The sequence below is a fragment of the Ursus americanus genome, chromosome 9, assembly GCF_024610735.1.
Source record: "Ursus americanus isolate L20-20 chromosome 9, mUrsAme1.1.p, whole genome shotgun sequence".
Taxonomy (NCBI): domain Eukaryota; kingdom Metazoa; phylum Chordata; class Mammalia; order Carnivora; family Ursidae; genus Ursus; species Ursus americanus.
This window is the reverse complement of record NC_142135.1, coordinates 10369412-10392969: the sequence shown is the minus strand read 5'-3', so window position 1 is coordinate 10392969 and position 23558 is coordinate 10369412. Positions and strand designations below refer to the sequence as shown.

The window sequence follows — 23558 nt, the reverse complement described above, 5'->3', positions numbered from 1 at the left end:
TCTTACAGGTGCACTAGTTTTCTTCCTGCTTCAGAAACACATCACGCACCCTTGCCTCCAAGCCTATGTTCTTGTTATTGTTTTTTCCTAGAACCCTCCCTCCTCTCCCTGGAATCTGCAGGGTTTGCTCCATCAACACCTTGAGGTCTCTGTCCAGATGTCAGAGTCCTTCCCTGATCAGTCTGTTCAGAATAGCCAGCCCTTGAAAGAGTTGATGAGGATTAAGGAGAACACTTGTCATGATGAGTCCCGGGGATGTATAGACATGTTGAATCACTATATTCTACACCTGAAGCTAATATAGCACTGTGTGCTAATGACACCTGAACTAAAATTAAGTAATAAATAGGGGCGTCTGCGTGGCGCAGTCGTTAAGCGTCTGCCTTTGGCTCAGGGCGTGATCCTGGTGTTCTGGGATCGAGTCCCACATCGGGCTCCTCCGCTGGGAGCCTGCTTCTTCCTCTCCCACTCCCCCTGCTTGTGTTCCCTCTCTCCCTGCGTGTCTCTCTGTCACATAAATAAATAAAATCTTTTAAAAAAATTAAGTAATAAATAAAATAACCACCACTGCTCTCAGAACTCTCTATTCATAATTCCGTGCTTCTTATGATATTACAGCATATTAGACTTGTGTTGGTGTATTGTCTGTCTTCCCCTGAAAGAATGCAGACTCCATGAGGGCAGGATTTTTGTCTGGCCTCATCTTTGTTACGTGACCAGTACTTACAAAAGTGCCTGGCACATACAGCACTCAATAAATATTTATTCAATGTGTGAATGAATGAATGAATGAATGAACGAGTGCCAGGTTTCCTCTATTAGACTGGAGTGTCTTTCAAGACAACATTTACTACCTATGCTTACCAGGCACAACTTTTTCTCCGTTGTTGTTTGACCTTTTTCTGTTGTTGCTATTTTAAGTAGGCTCCATGCCCAGTGTGGAGCCCAGTGCAGGGCTTGAGCTCACGACCCTGAGATCAAGACCAGAGCTGAGATCAAGACTCAGACACTTAACCGACTGAGCCACCCAGGCACCCCTGTTTTACATTTTTGAGCCACAGTCGTCTCATATGTAAAATGGGAAAATAATCCTGTTTCACTGTATGTTTTGTCCTCAGTGGCCTTAGGCTCAGGAAACCTTCTTTAAGAAGTCTCCTGCTTGGTCAGTATTCATATCTGCTGACATCACCCAGGATTTGATGGAGTTCCATTATCAGGCTGCACAAATGGTGGGAATGAGGCCCAACCTTCTCTTCCATTTACTTCTAAATCGGTGATTCAAAAGACATTGACCCGGATGCCAGAAAGCCTGAGTTCCAGCATACAGCTCCCTGATCATGTAGATCCCTCTATTCTTGGTCTTTGCTTCATTTCTCTAGAAAGCATGCCTTCCAGCTTTAAGAGCCCCTAGTTGGGAGAGCATTAGCATCATGAAGGCTTCACATCAGCAAGTATGACCCCAGCCTGGGAATACTGGAGCTGTTATAAAAAGGAGCAGGAGAGGGTCTCAGTCATGGGAATAGAGTAGCGTTCCGATTATCCAAAATCAGACATGGAGTGAGGACTTGGTTAGGAGGACAGAAGTTGAGGCCAGTGACTGAGTCACAAGGTAAGAGTCAGGCCTTACAAGGGTAGTTTGAGTTCCCACATTAGCACCGGAAATTCTTCCAACTGAGAGGGTTGGTGAAGGAGAGTGGGATGGGGTCTGGGCACCGAGAGTCCAGCAAGCAGGGAGACACAGGGATAATGGAAGGATGCGGGCATTCATGCAGTCATTTGGGTTGTTGGGCTGCAGACTTCCTCTGCCCTCATGGTCCCCATGAGAAAAACCTTTCCTGGCTATTTCAAGATGATGGCCCACTCTTTGCTCATCCACTAGCGAGGACGGAAGAGTCACCTGATCAGTGGGCTTGGAAAAGAAGCTGGACACAAATGGGCCTGCCCCTTCCTCTTGCCTCCTGTAGGGACTGTACTGTAGCTTCAGCCTGGCAAGCCTGTGGCCCTGGCACTTGCCTGTGGAAGAGTGAGTAAATATACCTGATCATGGGGCTCAGTCTTAGTTCAGTCTAAGCCCGCCTGCCCTAAACATATAAGCTGAATTGTCCAATATCATCTTCTTATCACTAAGCAAGGGGTGTTGGCCTCCATGAACTTCATTCCTTTGTCTTGTACTTCATTTGGTTTAGAACTTGTGCGAGAAAGAAGAACGTCGGTTACTGGGTCCCTTCAGCTCCCCGATACGAATGTATTTGTCAGACAACAGCCCCTACTGAATCCATGCTATGCGCCCAGCACTATGTCCGTAAAGGAAGTTGCTAGGAAACGATTTGTGGAGCATGTGCTCCGTAGCAAGTATATTCTAGATGCATTTCATATGTTTTCACTTAAAACATACAGTGAGGCAGGATCATTATTCCCGCCTTACATATGAGACAACGGTGGCTCAAAAATGTAAAACAGGGGCACCTGGGTGGCTCAGTCAGTTAAGCATCTGACTCTTGATCTCAGCTCAGTTCTTGCTCTCAGGGTCGTGAGTTCAAGTCCTGTGTTGGGCTCCACACTGGGCATAGAGTCTACTTAAAAAAAAAAAAAAGTTAAAACAACAACAGACAAAAACTTTTGCCTGGCAGGCATAGGTAGTAAATTTTGGAACCAGAATATGTACTTTGCTATGTCTGATGCCAAGAGCTATATCATCAGATGTGATTTCTTCTCTCCAGCTTATAGCCTACTGGTAGGAACAATTACATGAATCCCAAATTATAACACCTTCTAGACCGTGGTTCTTGTTAGTTACACATACACTATAATGGGGGGAAAAGGACTGTCTACTCCGATCGAGGAGGGCAGGGTTAAATAGACTTTCCTGCAAGGTGATGGCGAAGTGGAATTTTGCAATTTGGGCACGAATCAGGCAATTCTGGATTATTATCTTGCCATTTACTACCCATATGTATTAAGCAAGTTATGTACCTGTTTCAATCTTGGTTCTCTCATTTATAAAATAGAGGTAGTAATGGCAGCCCCATGGGTCTGTAGGGTGGATGAAATCGTATGACAATTGTAAAGTTCCCAACACACTCCTTGGCCCCAGGTAAATGTTCTTTGGTATTGGTGTCCTCTCCACAAGGAGAACTGGAGTAAGCAGAGCTGCAGGGCTGAGAAATTAGTTTTTCCTGGAAAGACGTGATTCAGTTGGGCACATCTTTGACTTCAGGTCATGAGCTTCTTGAAGAGTAGTTTTCATAGGTGACTTCCGGAAATTCAGACTTGATGTAACTTCATTATGGGACCACTGTTACCACCCTAAGGCCTGAAATAAAAACATCCTAACGGCTTCTTTATCTGATGCTCACAAACTCTTTAAAGGGTAGACAGAGCCCAGATGTTCAGGGAACTTTTATTGCTTATGCTGCAGTTTATACAACTCTGATGAGACCATTACAGTCCAAATGTCCCCATGCTTACCCCAGGAAAACAGAAGGTAATTATCATTTCTGTGAGTGTTCCTTGGCTTTGAAACATTTTTCATCACCAAAATATAAAAGGGAGGTAATTTTCATTTTATTTGTTTAGTTCTTGATTGTTTCTTCCTCTCTTTCTTCGGAGGGGGAGGTCAAAAAAGAGACTGTTGCATACTGCATTTGGTTTGGTATGAAGACAAAACTGTCCTCAACTTGCTTTCTAAAGACCATCATTATACTGCTTCCTGGACTGGGTGGTGCATTGGCCAAGGTCTTAAGTGAGTTTAAAGTAAAAATTAACTAATGAGATCTGATTTTGTTGTTGTTTAGTTTTTATTTCACCATCATAAACTTAACTCTGCCATCCAGCTAAGACTTGGAGGGAAGTAAGAAAAAACATGGAACCCAGAGAATGGCAGCAAGAGCACAAAGATTACAGGATATTTCAAGCAGATGGGGGTGATGGGACGCTCTCCTGAGCTACAGAAGGAACAGTCTGGTAGTTAAGATAAAACATAAGTCAAGTTTGTTAGATTTGTCCGCAGTCAGCAACGGTGATCTTCTTGCTGGTCTTGCCATTCCTGGACCCAGAGCGCTCCATGGATTCCACAATATTCCTGCCCTCATTCGCCTTGCCAAAGACCACCTGCTTGTCATCCAACCACTTAGGCTTGGCAGTGCAGATGAAAACCCGGGAACCATTTGTGTGCGGTCCAGCCTTTGCCACGGACAAGATGCCAGGACCCCTATACTTCAGAATGAAGTTCTCATCATCAGCTTTCTCCCCATAGACAGACTTGCAGTCCGTGCCATTACGGTGTGTGATGTAACCACCCTGGCACAGAAATCCCAGAATAATCCTGCGAAAGCCCGATCCTTTATAACCAAGTCCTTTCTCCCCAGGGCTCAGAGCATGAAAGTTTGCTGCTGTCTTGGGAACTTCGCCTGCAAACAGCTCAAAGGGAAATGTGGTCTGAGGGCTCACCATCCATGGGGATGTCAAAGAACTCAGCGGGGTTGGGTTGACTATGGCGGGGCGGTACAGGTGGCTCTGGGCCAGCAGCATCTGCAAAGCCAAGATCTGGTTTTTTAAACTCTTGCTTCGGAATAGAAGAAAATGCAAAGAATAAAATAAAGGAATTTGGAAAAGTCCAACATGGATTTCAAATCTCGCTCTCCGAACGTCCCAAAGCTGCTCTTCTTGGAAGGGAGTCTAAGCAATGTTGGAACTGCTTCGAGTGCCAACTAGTACGCCCTCAGCTTTGGCACGGACCGATCTTTGGTCTTGTCCACAGTGAGAATGAACCGTCTACATCTAGAGCACCTGGTTACGTGTCAAAAGGAAGAACTGTGGTCCAACTCCAGGTAGCCTCGGCATCAACAGTCCTGGGGATGCAGCCTGGGAGTCCTTTTTTTTTTTTTCCCCGCCCCCTTAAATAAGCTTCTCAAGGTATTCTTATTCACACTGAAGTTTGAAAAACACTGGCATGAAATCCTTGCTAAAGCATAGAGTAGAAGACACAACTGTTAGTTTCCCCAACTGGACTAGAATCTAATTTGGTTCAGTTTGGAGAAGAAAAGTCCCCCCCAAATGAAAAAAATACATAAAAAATCAAAGATGTTTTATCAAAAGTCTCCTCATCTCCAAACCTCTCCCGTCTCCTGCTTTTCATCTGAGTGGTGTTCTCTCTCTCTCTCTCCTGGTTACAAAATGTTCCAAATGCTTGCCGCGATTTTGAGCATATTCCCTGAGATCATATCTCTTCCAAGCTCCAGGGAGAAAGAGGAGGTCAGAAGTAAGTTCCAGAGGTGGGAGCTCGCCATGCAAGGACACAGCTCTCTGTAAGTCTGGCCTTGGCCTCCGTGCTATGAAACAACTCCTTCCTGGCTTGTTTGAGTCTTTCCCCACATACCTTCCATGCTCCCAGCTGGAATTAGTCTCTCCCTCCCCTAGACTGTCAAGCTCTTTTGTCTAGTGCGCTTCCTTTACTCCTGTCTGCCTTGAGATGAGTTGAAGCAAATGAAATGTCATTTGCACAGTGCTCTCCAAAGCATTTCACATACACAACCTCATCAATCTTCACAATCTACCCTTGCTGGGCACTGGAACGTTCTCTCCTTGTGTTTAGAAAAGACGCTGAGTCTCCAAAGGTTAAGTGACTTTCTTAAGGGTAGGAAATTAGTTACCATTAGAGGCAGCGCATCTTTATATAACAGTTTTTTTTACAGAAGGTGTAGTCTTATGCCTAGTTCATCAAACTACAAAATTTTTAAAATTAAGCAGCTATAGGTACCAGAAGCATTCTAGATACTTTGGGATATAAGAGTGTCAGCAGAGAGGTGCCTGGGTGGCTCACATGGCTAAGCATCTGACTCTTGATTTTGGCTAGGGTTGTGATCTCAGGGTCATGGGATCAAGCCCCACATCAGGCTCCATGCTCAGTAGGCAGTCTGCTTTAGATTCTCTATCTCCCTCTCACCATGCCCCTCCCCCTGTTTGCTCACGTGCCCTTTTTTTCTTTCTCAAATCTCTCTAAAATAAATAAATAAATAAATAAATAAATAAATAAATACATCTTAAAAATAATTAGTCTTATTAGATAGTAAATCATTTCACAAATAACTTTCACCCTTGCTATGGCCTGAGTGTTTAGGTCCCCCTTAAATTCATATGCTGAAATCCTAATGCCCAACGTGGGGTTATTAGGAGGTAGAACCTTCAAGAAGGGATTAAATCATGAATTTAGGGGCCTCATGAATAAAATTTGTTCCCTTATAAAAAGGGGCCCAGAGAGCTCCCTTCCCCTTCTGCCACATGAGGGCACAATGAGAAGTCTACAATCAGAAAAGAGCCCTCACCCAACCATGCTGGCACTCCGATCTGGGACTTCCATCCTCCAGAACAATGTCTATTGTTTATAAGCCATCTAGTGTGTGGTATTTTGTGATAGCAGCCCAGACAGACTAAGACAACCTTGTATTATAGTTGTTCTTTTCTCCCTCAAATGTTTTTTTTTTTTAAAAGATTTTATTTATTTATGTGACAGAGAGACAGCCAGCGAGAGAGGGAACACAAGCAGGGGGAGCAGGAGAGGAAGAAGCAGGCTCCCAGCCGAGGAGCCTGATGTGGGACTTGATCCCGGAACGCCAGGATCACGCCCTGAGCCGAAGGCAGACGCTTTAACGACTGCGCTACCCAGGCGCCCCTCCCTCAAATGTTTTAAGCTTCCATGTATTAAATACTACACGAAGAACTACACATACTTGAAAAAAAAATCATAGTACAGCACAATAAAGTAACTGCCATCGAGAATGTGGGTGCAGAGGAGAGACTGACCTGTATATCAGCCAGAGAGTATGTTACATGGTGGTTAAGAGCTCGTTCACTGGACACAGACTTCTTGAATTTGTTTCTTGTCTTTACCACTTAATATCTCTGGGATCTTGGGCAAGAACTTCAATGTATTACTCCTTGAAAACTAAATCAGTATGTAAAGGACTTAAATCCCAGAACAAAGTGTTCAATAAATATCAGTAATAACAACAATGATAATAAACAATTCAATGTTACAATTATTACTTAAGTTTAAGTCTTTGGCGACACTTGGGAAGGTAATAACCATTGTCTCTTATTAGAGTTTTCTTCCCCACACTCTTTCTCTTTTCCATCTGGAGCTCTTATGACATAACTCTTAGACTTTTTGGTATTGTCTCACCAGTCCTAAGGTTCTATTTCTTTTTCAATCATTTTCATTCTCTGTTGTTCAAACTGGATAATTTTTACTGATCTATCATCAAGTTTACTGACTTTTTCCTCTGCCATCTCTATTTTGCTACTGAGCCCATTCAGGAAAAGTGTTATTTTTCAGTTCTCCATTTTCCAGTTGATCCTTTGTTATAACTTCCATTTATCTAGTGATATGTTCATTTTCCTTCCTTCCTTCCTTCCTTCCTTCCTTCCTTCCTTCCTTCCTTCCTTCCTTTCCTTTTTGTAGGCTCCATGGAGCCCAACAAAGGGCTTGAACTCGGGACTCTGAGATCAAGACCTGAGCTGAGATCAAGAGTCAGACCCTTAAGCAACTGAGCGACCCAACCGCCCCACTTTCTTTTATTTCAAAAGTGTTTACCCTTACTTTCCAGTGCATGGTTAAATTAATTGCTTTAAAGCCTTTGTCTATAATAATTCCAACATCTCTATCATCTCAGGGTTAATATCTGTTGATGACTTTTTTTTTCTTACAAGATATTATGGTTTCCTCATTCTTCGTGTTTATAATTTTGGATAATATCTTGGGCATTTTAAATATTGCAAGGTTCTGAGCCTTATTTAAATCCTATAGAGAATTTTGTTTGTTCGTTTCAGCAGGGAATTATCCTAGGTTAAGGCCACAAATTCCTACTGGTCTTCTCTCTGGGTGGTGGTTCAATGTAGGCTTAATTTGCAAGGCCTTTGGAGGCTCACAAAAATCTGTCCTGTGTGTGTATCACGTGGTGTCTAATCTGGGACCTGGATGGGGATTGACCCCATAGTTCAATTCTCAAAGACTTTCGTATGCAATTTTGGACCAAGCTTCATGAATGCACAGCTTGAAGGTGAGACCAAGAGTCCTTAGAATTTATGGGACCCCTTTACTTCCTTTTGGTGATTTTCCTGATAATTCTCTCTCCCAACATCCATCCCATCCATCCATTCAGCCCACTCCACCCCTACCTTTGTTTTCTGTCTAAGAAATGATACTGTAGGTCCCCAGCTCTGCCATGTACTTCCTGAAACTGAGTCTACAGCAGGAGCTAAAGAGCCGGGGTATATGGAATAAGAAGGAACCCCCCCCCCCTTAGTGCCACAGTTTTCTGGTCAGTACAGCTTCTTTTCCCTTAGAGGTATAGGTATCTGCCTGGCATGGCTGCCAGTCTTCCCACTACTATTGGCCATGACATTGCCTGGAGACTGGGGTGGGAGAGAAGGAAAAACAAGACAAAACCAAAAGCAGGGGACTCTACTATTCTCTCTGACCCACAGGAACCTTCTTTCCTGCTCCTTGGACCGGAAAGAAAAGGTGTTTTTATTTTGTTCATTTAAAAAACCTTGTTATGGGTTGAACCATACCCCCACCCTCAATTCCTATGTCAAAGTCCTAACCTTCACACCACAGAACAGGAGTTTATTTGAAAATAGGCTCATTGCAGATGTAATTAGTTCAGCTAAGATAAGGCCACACTGGAGTAGGGTGGTCTGCTAATCCAACATGATGGTGTCCTCATATAAAGGGAAGCTTGGACATCAGTACATATAAAGGGAAGAGGATGTGAAAAGACAGCCATCCAGAAGCTAAAGAGAGGCTCGAAAGAAGCCCTTCCCTCACAGCCCTCAGAGGGAACCCACACTGCTGCCTCCTTGATCTTTAACTTCTATCCTCCAGAATGTGAGATAATAAATATGGATTTTTTTTTTCCAGCGCCCAGTTTGTGGTACTGGGTTCTGGCAGCTATAGCCAACTAATACAGAGCTCATATCTGGTGTATACTTACGAGTTTTTAGGCTGTCTTTGAATCCAGGCTAAGAAATACCGGAGGAGGAAAAAGAGGAAAGTCATCACTGGTTTGGTGTTATTTCGAGTTCTGGTTTCCTTCCCCAATCTGCCTGTTACCACTTTTATTTTATTTTTATAAATATTCTTCAGATAGCTACTCTGTGCATTCTGTCCAGGGTTTTTCATTGCATGGAGTGGGAGAGACAGGACGAAGTGTGCTTACTCAATCTTGGCCAGAACCAAAACTAACAGTTTTGAGTTTGCTGCTTCCCTCTTCTTGCTTAGATTTTACAGGGTTGATTTGAGGAAAAGGATCTTATGTTATTCCATCATCTTGTCAAGATGTTGAAACAAGGAGCTCTCGATCTTCTTTTCGTCTAAGACTAATTTCCTCCAGACTCAGTTTAGAGATGTTAACATCTTTTGGGTTGCAATTTAAATTTCTGAGTTAATTCTGCTCATTATTTTTCAGGGCTGAGGGCCTTTTGGACTTCAGGGCAAAAAAAAAAAAAAAAAGTAAATTATCTCTCTTCACCTTTAATGATGAAGAAATGGGTACCCAGTGGCAAGACATTCTTAGGAAACCTATTTCTGATTCATCTCCAATTCAATTTAATAGACATTTGTTGATCTTCCTTCCTTCCTTCCTTCCTTCCTTCCTTCCTTCCTTCCTTCCTTCCTTCCTTCCTCCTCTTTCTTTTTTAAATTTAGAAACAACACTAAAAGGATAAATTAGCCAGGATTCTTTCCCTCAAGAAATTCAGGCAAACTACATCTCAGAGCCTTGATGTCCTCAATTTATAGAATAGGAATAATTATACTCAGCATACAGATGTTGTATGCATATTTAGGAAAAAAAAGAGAAAAAATCTTATAAACATAGTGTTATGCAAATGAAGGGTTATGATTTTTTTTTGCCCTAAATGTGCCTTCTCTCAAGGTTTAATAGGAGCCTGAAAAATAGGATGTTGGGTTTTACTGAATAAAACTATGTTTATTTCCTCCAAATCACTTCAGATTTTGTTCCCACCTCTTCTCAACCTAATATTTCAAGGCAAAAACAATCCTGATATTTTTAGTCTGGAATTTTACAGCAGCCTCTGCTGGCCCTTGCCCTTTTTAGAGACATCCCAAGCATCATTAAGTCTTTTCTGAAAGAACAAGTACCAGATATTGCACACGATCTTCCATCAACAGACACCCCAGGTCTTATAAAACAGGAGAATATGTCATATTCAGATTTAAGAGAAAAATGTGAGGTTTGAAAGCACGTAACCCCTTATGTTGATATATAACTTGCCTTGGCTCTCGAAGCTACCCTCATCTCTAATATCTTTATTTTCCCCATTTCTCAACCTGTCAAAATAGGACTCATTTCTTCAGCAAATAATTTTGAGCCATATTGTCTTGGTTTGGGAGTGAACAAGGTAGGGAAGCTTCATGTTTTCAAGGGGCTTGCGTTCTGGTGGCAGAGGGTAGAAAGAAGGAAGGGAGGGAGGGAGGGAAGGAGGAAGTAGAGAGGGGGAGAGAGCAGGATGTATCAGATAATGATAAATGTTGGGAAGAGGATCACAACATAGCGAGATAATAGAGAACAATGAAGTGTCAGGGAAAGGCCTCTGAAACACGTTAAGGTCAAGAGCAAGAGCATTCCAGGCAAAGGAAACAGCTATTTCAAAGGCCTTAAGGTACTATTGGCTCAACTGAGTTATTTACAATGGGTGGGGGACTGGAATGGTGATGACAGGGGGGGGGAGGGGGATAAGTTGAGGTCATAGGGGTGGTCCCAAACCAGACACAGAAGCTTTGCAAGTCAATGCCAGCAGCAGTTTGGATTGCATTCCAGGTGTGATGGAAGCATCAGTGGTTTTTAAGCTGGGAGCAATAAGTTGTGATTTACTTTAAACATTTTTCACTCTGTCAGTTATGTACTCGTCCTTCAGGACCAATTTGAAATGTTTCTTCCATCAAACATTCTTCCCTCAAATCCCCAGGCAAACTCGGTCCTTCCTTCATCTTGGGCTTGAGTTGACATTATATAGTCATTCGGATTTTGGTGACTAATCCAACTTAGTTGAACCTGACTGTTTCCCTTCTATAAATATAAGGATGGTATATAATACATAAGTACACAGTAATGGCTGTGGCCATTAGTAGGCTCTTAGTAGGTTCTGGTGTACTGCAAGTCCTTAGCACTTTGCACCTACAACTTAGCGTTTATTTTATCTTAAATTCTAGCTGATCATTTGTATGTTTGGTTCATCCCAATGACAGGCTTTTTTTAAGACAGATATTTATTACATTGGTACCCCCTTCGCCCAGTAGAATTATAAGAATGTCATGAAATGGCAGATTGCTGTGTGTTCACCGAAGTCCATTTCATTCCTCATCCTGTGTAGACAGCTAAACAAAATCTCCCAACCTCCAGTTAAGTATGGCCATGTGACTGAATTCTAATCACCTGGATTGGAAGTGACATACATGGTTTGCAATCTTTGCCCTTAAAAGCCTCCCACGGGTGATTCTTCCTGTCCCCTTTCTTGTTTGCTGGCAGAGTGAAGAATTATGAGGCACTGGGGAAGGCTGGGTAGAAAGAAGCCAGGGACCCTGGATCAATGTAAGTCCTACCCTGCGGAGGGAAAAATAAATCTTACTTTGATAAGCTCTTGGGATGCCCGAGTTTCTCTTGCACTGCGAGTGTTACTCTAACTAGTGTAACGTACCATTGTATGTGTGGAATTTGTGTTGCATATACTTTGTCTCCTTTACTCTTTTCTGTTATGAAGGATGCAAGGCAAGGCAATCGAATTTTCCCCATTTTTGTGGACGAAAACTCTGGGGAAGGCTGTGATTTTCCCTGATGGTTAAGGTGAGAACCAAGCCTTGAGCTCATTATTCCACCTTAGGAAAGACAAATGAGCAAATCGAATAGGTGGTGAAGAATGGATTAGAAAGAAGTAGGGGCATCTGGGTGGCTCAGTCAGTTAATCAGTTAAGCATCTGACTCTTGGTTTCAGCTCAGGTCATGATCTCATGGGTTCTGCGATAGAGGCCCACATCGGCTCCATGCTCAGCGTGGAGTCTGCTTGAAAGATTCTTTCTCTCTGTCTCTCCCCCATTCATGTTGTCTCTCTCTCTCTCAAATAAATAAATAAATCTTAAAAAATAAAATAGTAAAGCCAGATTCTGAGAGACCAATAAGAGACAATCTTAATAATAAGGGTGCAAAGAGATGAGACTCTGACAATGAAAGGAAAGGAGGGAAGGAGGGAAGGAGGGTGGTGAGAAGTGGATGGGAGTCCCAGAGCCCGATGCTGTGCACCATGCCCTGCTACAATGTCACCTCGTCATTGAAGTCCCCACTTTATAATGTTGGGAAACCAAACAACTTACTCCAAATTAATAAAGCACATGAGAATTCAAGGTCAATGGGATTCTATTTGAGCAGGGGGTGTGGTTAAGGAAAAAACGGGTGATGTGAGAGATCCTTGGAAGGGATGGGAGAAATTCAGTCATTACTGTTATTTTAAAAAGTGTAAGTCGTGACACATAGAACAAAATTTGATTGTTTTTTGACATATTTCAAGACTCAGCATGTGAGGAGAATAAATGCTTTGGGGTCTTCTCTTGACTTTCAGCTTTCAGATGGCAACTGACTGGGACATGGCTTTCAAGTTCTTATTTCTAGCCTAGGCTTTCTCCTAGAGCTTACATCATATATCTATTTGCCAAAACCTGAGTCTTGTTAAACTGCTCCCTCTCTCAATTTAATCTATCACCAGTCCCTGTAGAATTGGCCTCTTAAACATCTCTTGAAATGACTTCTCACTTTAATTTTAAAATGGATTCTAACTATCACTCCTTGCTGCAGTTACTTCCAATTTTTCACTAAAAATATCTATGAAAATGCATTTAAAAAAAGATAAAACTTGTCAACAGCATCAAATTTTAAAACTGTTAAAAATTACTGGAATCCAAATCACTTTCAACAAATTACCAGAGATTAAAATAATAGAAAAACACTTTTTTTAACAAGTCCCTGTATAGTCAATAGAAACACATCAAATTTACCCTTCTACAAAAAATAGGAGAAAATTCTTTAGTTTATCGTCTGTGGCTCTGAAATGTAAAGTTTAAACCAATGAAAAAAAGGAGCTCTCTCTTTTATGTAGAATATTCTATTAAAAGCAGTCACCATGAAGCTACCATTCCCATCATTTCCAGTCGGTTCTTCTTCGTCTGCAGTTAGCTCTCCCTAGCATAGGTGGCACATGTCACATTTGTTTGTGGTTAATAACCAGATCTGAGGTAAATTATGGGCTCCAGGAGGGCAGGGGTTATGTCTATTGTGTTCATCTGGGTGTTTTCAATACGTAACAGAGAGCCTAGGGGACAGCGATGTGCTCGACACTGCTTTGCTCTTGGACTACACCCATCCCCTCACTCATTAAAAACAAAAAACCCCACCAAAAACAACTACAGCTAAAAACCAAAAAGACAATTGGCAGTGATATGTAGTATTTGGAAGATGAAGCACTTCAAGTAAAAACTCATGGGTGGGAACAGAAAAAGGGACTTGTTAGCAGGGTTATTCTGTGATTTTTGTCCCCACCGTAGTCCATTGGTTCAAAGGACAATGAACCAGATAGTGGGCATAGGAAAAACTGCAGTCTCTGTCGAGCAGACCTGCAGGTGGCTTTAGAGGTGCCTAATCTCCTTTTTTTTTTTTGAGAATGACATTTAACCATCACCCAAATGAACAGTGCCTGGAAACTAGGGCTGGCAAACACTTAGCGTATAGATACACAGCACGGCAACACAGTATAGATAAATCTCATTGCACTTGAAAGTGAATAAAGTGGAAAATAAACATGAAATGTACTGCAGAACAAGTGAAAAAAAATACTTCGTACACCCAGGATATCTTCATATATACACACACACACACACACACACACACACACATATATATATATATATATATATATATATATTTTTTTTTTTACAACAACTGGAGGAAAGTGTTAGGAAACTAAATGCTTTGATGGACTGCAGGAAGTGACGACCTCTGTAAAGCAGGAGCAGAAAGGCTTAAGCAGAGAACTAGTTGACATACAAAGACAGCAGACTGGGAAGACAAGAGAGCCGAGACAGGGAAGGGCTGCAGAGAAACCAGCAATTCAACAGCAGAGCTAAAATCCCTATTGGAGATAGTGAAGGGACAAAGCGATGGTAACAAAATGTGGGAGGCAAACTTGAGCAGTTCTACCGAAATGCAAGGGAAAGATGATTATTATTAGAGAAAAAAATAACAGCTACAGGGGAGAAAGAACACAGAAAACAATACTGTGGGGATACTTAATGTTACTTTTAAAGATTTATTTATTTATTTATTTTGAGAGAGAGAGAGAGAGAGAGGGAGAGAGAGGGAGTGGGGGGAGGGAGACAGTGCGGGGAGGGACAGGGGAAGAGAATCTGAAGCAGACTCTGTGCTGAGAGTGGAGCCTGATGCAGGGCTCCATCCCAAGACACTGAGATCATGACCTGAGCCGAAATCAACAGCTGGACACTTACCCAACTGAGCCACCCAGGCTCCCCTCTAATGTTAGTTTTAATAGCAAGCCTTTTCGATTTTCATCTCATAGTGAAATTTTTTTATTTAAATTCAATTTAGTTAACATACAGTATATTATTAGTTTCGGAGGTAGAATTTAGTGATTCCCCAGTGCTCACTACCTGAGGTGCCCTCCTTAGTGCCCCTTACCCAGTTACCCCATCCCCCCACTCACCTCCCAAAATCCAGCAACCCTCAGTTTGTTTCCTAGAGTTAAGGTTTGCTTCCCTTTTTTTATCTTATTTTATTTTTCCTTCTTTCCCCTATGTGCATCTGTTTTGTTTCTAAATTCCACATATGAGTGAAATCATATTGTATTTGTCTTTCTCCGACTGACTTATTTCACTTAGCATAATACCCTCTACTTCCATCCACATTCTTGCAAATGGCAAGATTTTATTCTTTTTGATGCTTGAGTAATATTCCATTGTGTGTATATGTGTGTGTGTATATATGATATGTCATATATGTATATATGATATCCCCTCTTTTTTTATCCATTCAGCTGTTGATGGACGTCTGGGTTCTTTCCATATTTGGCTATTGTGGACATTGTTGTAAACATTGGGGTGCAGGTGCCCCTTCAAACCACTATGTTTGTATCCTTTGGATAAATACTTAGTAGTGCAATTGCTGGGTCATAGATAGTTCTATTTTCAATTTTTTGAGGAACCTCCATACTGTTTTCAAGATGGACATTGTGACACAGAGAAATAGGTCAACCTGCTAAAGTTAACCAGGAAGTGGGGGCACCTGGGTGGCGCAGTCGTTAAGCATCTGCCTTCGGCTCAGGGTGTGATCCCGGCGTTCTGTGATCGAGTCCCACATCAGGCTCCTCCGCTGGGAGCCTGCTTCTTCTTCTCCCACTCCCCCTGCTTGTATTCCCTCTCTCTGTCAAATAAATAAATAAAATCTTAAAAAAAAATAAAGTTAACCAGGAAGTGGAAATGGTGAGATTCAAATATCTCGATCTACAGCTGCTGGACTGGAAGGCGAGGATGACGATGAAGATGTTGATGATGGAGATGAGAAGAGTACCCCCACCATCACTGTAAGAGCATCAGATACTTGCCAAGTGCCAGACACTAGTCTAAGAAGGTTACATTCAATTATTTTCACAAAAATACTAGCATTGTCCTTTGTTTTACAGATGAGGAAATGGAGGCTTAGAGAGGTTTGGTGAATGTGGGGCATAATTAAGAATGCTCCATCAAACTGCTTGCTTCTTTGACATCAACCTCCAGTAGCCCTCACGCTTGGTCCTCTGTGTGGGCTGCCCTCCCTTTGCCGGTGCTCTCTTTGGCTGATTAACCTTCACACCTATTTTTAATTAATTAATTAATTACCAATTTTTAAATGCAGCTCAGGCATCACCTGCGTCTGAGTTTTCCCTCCACCCTCCCACTCCCAGCCCCCATCTGATTAGACGCCACTACTCTGGATCCCATCGACCACCTGAGCCTACCTTCCTCCTTGCATTCCGCCCTTGGTTGTATCTTTGTCTGTTTCTACGTCTCCCAGTGTTCCGTGAAATCCTTGAGGAGGAAGATAGGCGCTGTTCAGCTGTGCATGCCAACTACTTTTCACACTGTTTGAGACATCCTGGGTTTTCCCAGCTCTAACAATTCTCCGAGAGGTGAGCTGAGGGACTGGAAATCATGCATAATTAAAGTAGGACTGAAGACTATATTATATTTAAATGTATAAAAGTTCAATTGTGGTAGAAGGGACTTCTGAGCCCAAATCAACCTGTGTTCCTCTGTAGGTAGAGAAACTGTTTTGTTCTTTCCTTCCTAAGTGGTTGAAGGACATTTTTCTTAATTATATTTGGAAATTAAAAAGAATCAGGACAAGTTGTGTTATGGGATTAGTGTCCTTTTATTAATATCGCCTGGTGGGTACTTTTCATGTGCAAGCCTTGTATTTTTCTTTAAACTGGGGAAGTTCTTTATCATTATTATTATTTTATCATTAAAGTTATTAACTTTCTTCTGTCTTTCGTGTAATTTGTGTTCTACTGTGAATTCCATCTTGGTTTTATTTCTGGATTTGAATTTGGGCACAATTTGTAGACTCGTTCTCTCTTTCAGTCCAAACTAACGTTTACTAATTCCATTTTTCTTTTACTCTGATGAAGGTGCTTTTCACCTCCTTTAGTCTTTTCTGAAATGAAATTATTTCCTTTTTATGACCGAAAGCTCTTATTTTAAAGATTTAAAGATCTCTTGACTCTTTTTAAAAAAAGATTTATTTATTTATTTATTTTAAAGAGAAAGAGAGAGAAAGTGTGAGTGGGGGGAGGGGCAGAGGGAGTGGGAGAGAGAGAAAATCGTCAAGGAGACTCCCTGCCAAGCATGGAGCCTGCTCTGGGGCTCCATCCCAGGACCCTGTGATCGCTGGGCCAAAACTAAGAGTCAGATGCTTAACCAACTGAGCCACCCAGGCACCTCTTAGGTCCTTGACTCTTGAAAAGATTAATTTAAGGATGTGAAATGTTCCTCCTTTTTCTCCTTATTATCCATTTTCAGAATCTTTTGGACTATGGTATTTTTCCTCACGTCCCTGATTTTTCTTTGTCTCCTTCTCTGCCGCTGAGGGCTGTATATTTTCCATGAAGAGAATGCTAGAGGGCTTCTCTCAGATCATGTGGGTCCCTGTTTGCACTTCCTAAGCATCTCATTTCTTGATATGTGGCAAAGTATTGGTCATGTTGACACTTTCTTCAATCCAGTCTAGCTTTTTCTTTATCTTGTAAATGCTCAACGTTTTTGGTATGTGGACATTACTATTGATGAAATTCTACTAAAAATAAAGGTTGTCTTACTTTATTTTTTAAATTTTCATTTTTTTAAAAAAGATTTTATTTATTTCACAGAGGGAGACGCAGCGAGAGAGGGAACACAAGCAGGGGGAGTGGGAGAGGGAGAAGCAGGCTTCCCGCTGAGCAGGGAGCCCAATGAGGGGCTCGATCCCAGGACCCTGGGATCATGACCCGAGCCAAAGGCAGATGCTTAACCGACTGAGCCACCCAGGTGCCCCATGGTTGTCTTACTTTAAATTTTATTGGTCACTGTACTGTAATTCTGGAAGTCTTTTCTATCCTGCTTACACAGAAAAATTTCATATTACTTTTAAAAGCAAATTTTAAAATGCTAACCAACTTATTTATAATTTTCTTTATTCTTACAACTTTACAAAGAACATATGTGGTTCATATAATCAGGAAAAGAGTAATGAAAGCTATAGTATTCAGTTATATTATTGATAAGGTATCTGTAGGTAATCACCTCACATATGTAAAAAAATGATTAATGCAGATGTAACATTGTATGAATTTCAGGTGTATAACATGTTAATTTGATATATTTATGTACTGTAAAATGATTACCACAAGTAAGCATTAATTAACTAATTAATTACTATTAATTTACTAATAGAAGTCACATACTTGCATTATCAGGGACATGGCCGGGGTGCAGAGGGAAGCCTTGGGGGTCTCCCGCTTCTGCTGAAGGCACCCCTTCTCAAGAAACTGGTGAATGTGCTCTTGTTATTTGTTCTTCCAATGGTCTATGTGGGTTTATTTCTTTTATTGCAGTTCTTTTTTTTTTTTTTTTTTAAATAAAAGCCAGGAGTGTGTTCGTGAGAGAAGGCTCTCAGACATTTTAAAATATTTCTTGAACTGTATTCAGGAATCACTACAGTCCCCCATTGCCTTGGAGCAGACACATGTGTTCCCACTCTTTTTCCTCTAGACAAATTATATTCCATGATGCCTCTTGGTCCTTCAACAAATAGCTCCCTCCCAGGTCTCCCTGGAGTCCTTGAGCTGCCTTCAGGCATGTCTCAATATAAATTTTATAGTTAATATGGGTTGCTAAGCTGGAAATCCACCACTTATATGACTGGGTTTTAATTTGATGAAACTTATTGTGGGCATGTCTATTGTTCTGCGCATTCCTGATTCTTGGAAAGCCTGAAGTTCAAAGTCTTGCACCAGTATTGCATTGTGACTCACAGAGGACTCCGAGTGACTTTGGGGAAAAGTAGCCCTTAACTGCTTCACTTCCACACAGTGTGGTATCTTTATAGGGGCTTGACATTCTCCATGTGTACCCTGCATCCACTAAGCTCATGGGGACTCAAATGAGCTCAGTTTTGAGACAGTCTTAGGTATACGAGCCTTTTAAAAAATCAAAAAACCAGGACTGAAAGCTTTGGGATTATACATAGCTTTGATTTAGGGGTGGCTCATTTGGTTAAGTGGCTGCCTCTGGCTCAGGTCATGACCTTGGGGTCCTGGGATCAAGCCCTACATCGGGTTCCATGCCCACCAGGGAGTCTGCTCCTCTCTTCCCTTACCCCCCTCCAGTGCTTTTACTCTCTATCAAATAAATAAACAAAATCTTTGAAAAAATAAACAGATTGATACCAACATCAGCTCTCAGATGTTAAATACCTATTGCTCTTTACAAGGAGATTTACCTATAGTATCACATTTACTCTTTACTGTATCTTCATGAATTAGTAATTATGATACTTGGGGCGCCTGGGTGGCACAGCGGTTTAGCGTCTGCCTTCGGCTCAGGGCGTGATCCCGGCGTTATGGGATCGAGCCCCACATCAGGCTCCTCTGCTGTGAGCCTGCTTCTTCCTCTCCCACTCCCCCTGCTTGTGTTCCCTCTCTCGCTGGCTGTCTCTATCTCTGTCAAATAAATAAATAAAATCTTAAAAAAAAAAAAGTAATTATGATCCTTACTTAACGAAAGAGGGATCTGGGACTCCTGAGTGGCTCATTCAATTAAGCATCCAACTCTTGGTTTCAGCTTAGGTCATGATCTCATGGGTTGTGGGATGAAGCCCCATGTCAGGCTCCTTGCTGAGCAGGGAGTCTGCTTGAGGATTCTCTCTCCCTCTGCCTCTGCCTCACCCCCCACTTGAGCGAGTGCTCTCTCTCAAATAAATAAATAAATAAATAAATAAATAAATAAATAAATCTTTAAAAAAAGAGGGATTTGAGTAATTGAAGAGGTCAAGTGGCTTGCCACAGGTAACATAAATGTGGTAGAAACTTCTCTGTTTCTTTCCATATCCTGTTACTTTCCATCACTCTACATTAATGCTGGCAGATGTGTTCCCAGATATTGGTGAAGTTGTACTCACATCATCAAGAAGTCTTAATTTAGAAATATGTATTCACTGGCAGCAGACTCTAGCTCTGGCTATAGGTATGAAGATGGAAAAAATCCAGGTCCCATGTATGAGGGAAGCAAAGTAGGCTGAGGATTGGAAAGTAGAATGCTAGACAGAAAACTGAGGCAGAAATCCAATAGAATGAACAGGAAGTGAATTCAAGGAATGAGAATTTGTCCAGTCCAGGTAAGGAATGAGGGAATGTCCAGAGCTGAACCCAGCACAAGAACATTGGAATGATTGGTCAGTAAGGCTGCGTCTACAGTCAAAGGGACTGCCTTGGTTGGCATAGCTCAGGAAGTGGTTACTGGATGGGCCAGCAGAAGTTCCTACCATTTCATGCATCTCTTCTCTCCCAGGTCCACAAAGCAGCTTAATGAAGAACCTTAGCAGTCTAGATGGCCCGCTCACCTCTCAAAGGTCAGTAGGGTCAGGTTATCCTCACTAATTGTCTTTGCTGGCTCTTCATCTTTGATCCATAGGAAGCTGCCTTCCTTCGTTTCACCAGGACAGATTTAGTTCGAAGATTCGCACATCTCTTGGCTTCAACAGTGAAAGAAACACTTTCTGGAATGTTTTAATTTTCCTTTCACAGCGGAAACCAGACCAAGTGGAATAAAGTGAAAACAGGCACAACAAAGCAAACTTTCCTCATCCTCCAGGGAGATGGGGCTGGCTCAAAACACTTCTAGTTGTAATCTTAACCGAGAATTCTTTCAGTTAGGTGAAATATAGATGAGCCAGCCATTCCACTTCACTGGGGCAACCTCAAGGGGAAAACTAAGTCCAAGGATAGAAGTTTCTTCGTTCAACATAAAAGAAAGCCTTACATAAGTCAGAGTTGCCCAGAGATGGAATGATCTATATCAAGAGGGGACCCATACATCAAAAAAGACATGTTGCTGGTCATAGTCTAACAAAGGCCAGATAAGCATTTATGCTGGAGATGGGTCTCTGATACCATGTGGGAGATTGGATTAGAGTTTTTAAGTTCCTGTATCAGTTAGCAATAGCTGTGTAACAAACCATCTCAAAACTCAATGGCTTGAAGCTTTAAGTATGTATTATTGGTCACATTGTCTGGGGGACAGCCGAATGGTGCAGGGGCTTTGCTGACCTGGACTGAGCACTACCATATATTTGGGAGTGATTGGCTATAGTCTGGTTGAGGATATCACTGGCTGGGACAAATTGGTGCTCATTCATGAGGTCTTTAATATTCTAGTGGGCTAGCTCAGATTTGTTTAGGTAGTGTTGGTAGGGATGCAAGAGAACAAGAAATTCATGGCCTGGGGCGCCTGGGTGGCTCAGTCGTTAAGCGTCTGCTTCGCCTCGGGGTGTGATCCCAGGGTCCTGGGATAGAGCCCTGCATCAGGCTCCCTGCTCTGCTGCGAGCCTGCTTCTTCCTCTCCCACTCCCCCTGCTTGTGTTCCCTCTCTCACTGGCTGTCTCTCTCTCTGTCGAATAAATAAATAAAATCTTTAGGAAAAAAAAAAAGGAACTCATGGCCTCTTGGGTCCTATTCCTAAAACTGAGATTTTATTGCATCTCATTGAACAAGATAAGACACAAGGCCAGTCAAGATTTGAGGGGTGGGAAAATGACTGCCTCTTGGATAAGAGGAACTGCAGACTCTTACTGCAAGGGTGTGGATGGTGGAAAAGTGAAAAATGCTGGCCACTTCTTATAATTGGCCACATTCTTCCTCCCATCCCAGAGAGTCTGTGATTCCACTAGGCTCGTGGGCTTATCTTATTCCTTTACAAAAGTATGTTGTGACTTTTATTTATTTTTCTTCTATTAATATGTAATCTGTTTAGACCTGAAGGATTTATGGTTCCTAATCATGGCAACCTAGAGAGATTGGCTATGGCTCCTTGAATAATTTCTAAATATAGGTGAAATGTTGTCCTGTCTTCTGTTTATAGAATTCTTAAGGCAATAGTCAAAATAGCAACGGCCACCACACCACCACCACCACAACCCAATAACGTTAGGATTTTCACCATTATATTCAGAGCTTATAAAAACATGACTATATGTGACCTACACATCTAACTTTGGAGGCAGGTAGAGTGTCTGTTTAAAGGAAATTGGACTCAAAGAGCTTAAAGAACTTGCCCAAGGTCACCCAATTCATTATTCCCAAGATCAGTGTCTTGGACTCTTTCACATTTCTTAGGTTTTTTTTCCTGGGAGGATGTTAGCTTTTAAACAGGAATACTTCTTTTTTTTTTTTTATAATTTTAATTTTGTTTAAACAGGAACACTTCTTGCCTCATACCATCAGGAGATCATTTTTAAGTACTAAGAAATCAGGTTCTTTTTTACATCCCCCAGTTCATGTTCCCCTCCATAATAAGTCATCTACTCCTCAAGGAAGGAGAGTGAGGTTCTTACAAATAAGATTATGGCATTAGTTCTCCACTCTGCCTCCCTGCCTTACATTTAATGTTTACCCCACCTTACATTATGTTGTCTTTTATTTACATTTAACACATTTCTATAATACTTAATCTTCAGTGAGTACCCACTCTGGGCCTCACACAATTGTAGGCCATCAAATAATACATCATAACAGCTCCAGGACATGGTGTTGGAATATTGTGAACAATAAGGCTAAGTGGTGTTAAATGACTTACGAGATAACAGTTTTGGGGGATGAACCCAGAATTTGGACCTAAGTTTGACTCCAAATTTTATAATCTTTCTACTGCATACAAACCTTTCTTATTGTCCAATTTCCTGAAATAGATAATAAAATTCTGCATTTTGGTGGTATTTTGTTATTCCTGTCATTTATAACTTCACTTCTTCCTTAAAAGTTTGGCAACGGCTACTAGTCAATTTAAGAGGTCCTGTTTCTATATGTAGGGATACTGGAGACCAGAATGGACAATTGACTTGCTCAAAGTTACAGTTTTTTGGTGCTGGAGATGGGACTGAAAATCAGATCTGTCTTGAATTCTGAAGTGGTTTTTCCTTCAAATATCTTTCAGGGTCATCTGATAGTAGGACCTCTGCCTTCTCTCTGTATATTCACTTAAAGTTTTTAGTCTCCATCTAAAAAATTTTTATTGGGCAGTTGGCACCTGGCTGGCTCAGTCGGCTAAGCACCTGACTCTTGATTTTGGCTCAGGTCATGATCTCAGAGTAGTGAGATGGAGCCCTGTGTCAGGCTCTGTCCTGAGTGTAGAGCCTGTTTAAGATTCTTTCTCCCTTTCGCTCTTCCCCTCCTCCCGCTCCTGCTCTCCCTCTCTCTCCCCGTCCCCCAAAAAAACTTATTGGGAAAAAAAACCTCACAAAACCCTTGTATTGTGCTAATTAGGTGATATATATCTCTTCTTTATACTTGTCTGTAGGTGAGATCTTTCTTGTAAGTCCAGAGGGCATTTTCAATGGAATAATATATGTGTTTCTTCACCCTCCTGGAAGAAGACCAGAGAGAGCAGTTAAAGCCTGTTCCCCTGGGAAGCATTGCCAGGAGGAATGGAAGAACAGTAAATATTAATGAGGTTGTGTTAGATATTTACCATTCTCCTCCAACAGTCTTATTGATGTAGCATAAAGCCCAGTACGGTCGGTAAATGAGAATTAATGTATCAATTTTCATGAATCTGGGCAAGTTTATGATAAATAGAAATTAGATTGGAGAATTTCTCCAACTATAAATCAAGATCTTGTACACATAGGCATGTCTGGAGAGGGGTGTGGATGCTGGACATACAGAGACTTCTCAATCCGTGTATTAAACCA

At 41.7% G+C, this 23558-nt stretch overlaps 1 pseudogene; it reads right to left on the bottom strand.

Annotated features, from left to right (window-relative positions):
- Window positions 1-3993: 3993 nt before the first annotated feature.
- LOC123801918 (peptidyl-prolyl cis-trans isomerase A pseudogene) overlaps window positions 3994-23558 on the bottom strand; it is a 37050-nt pseudogene continuing 17485 nt past the window's right edge.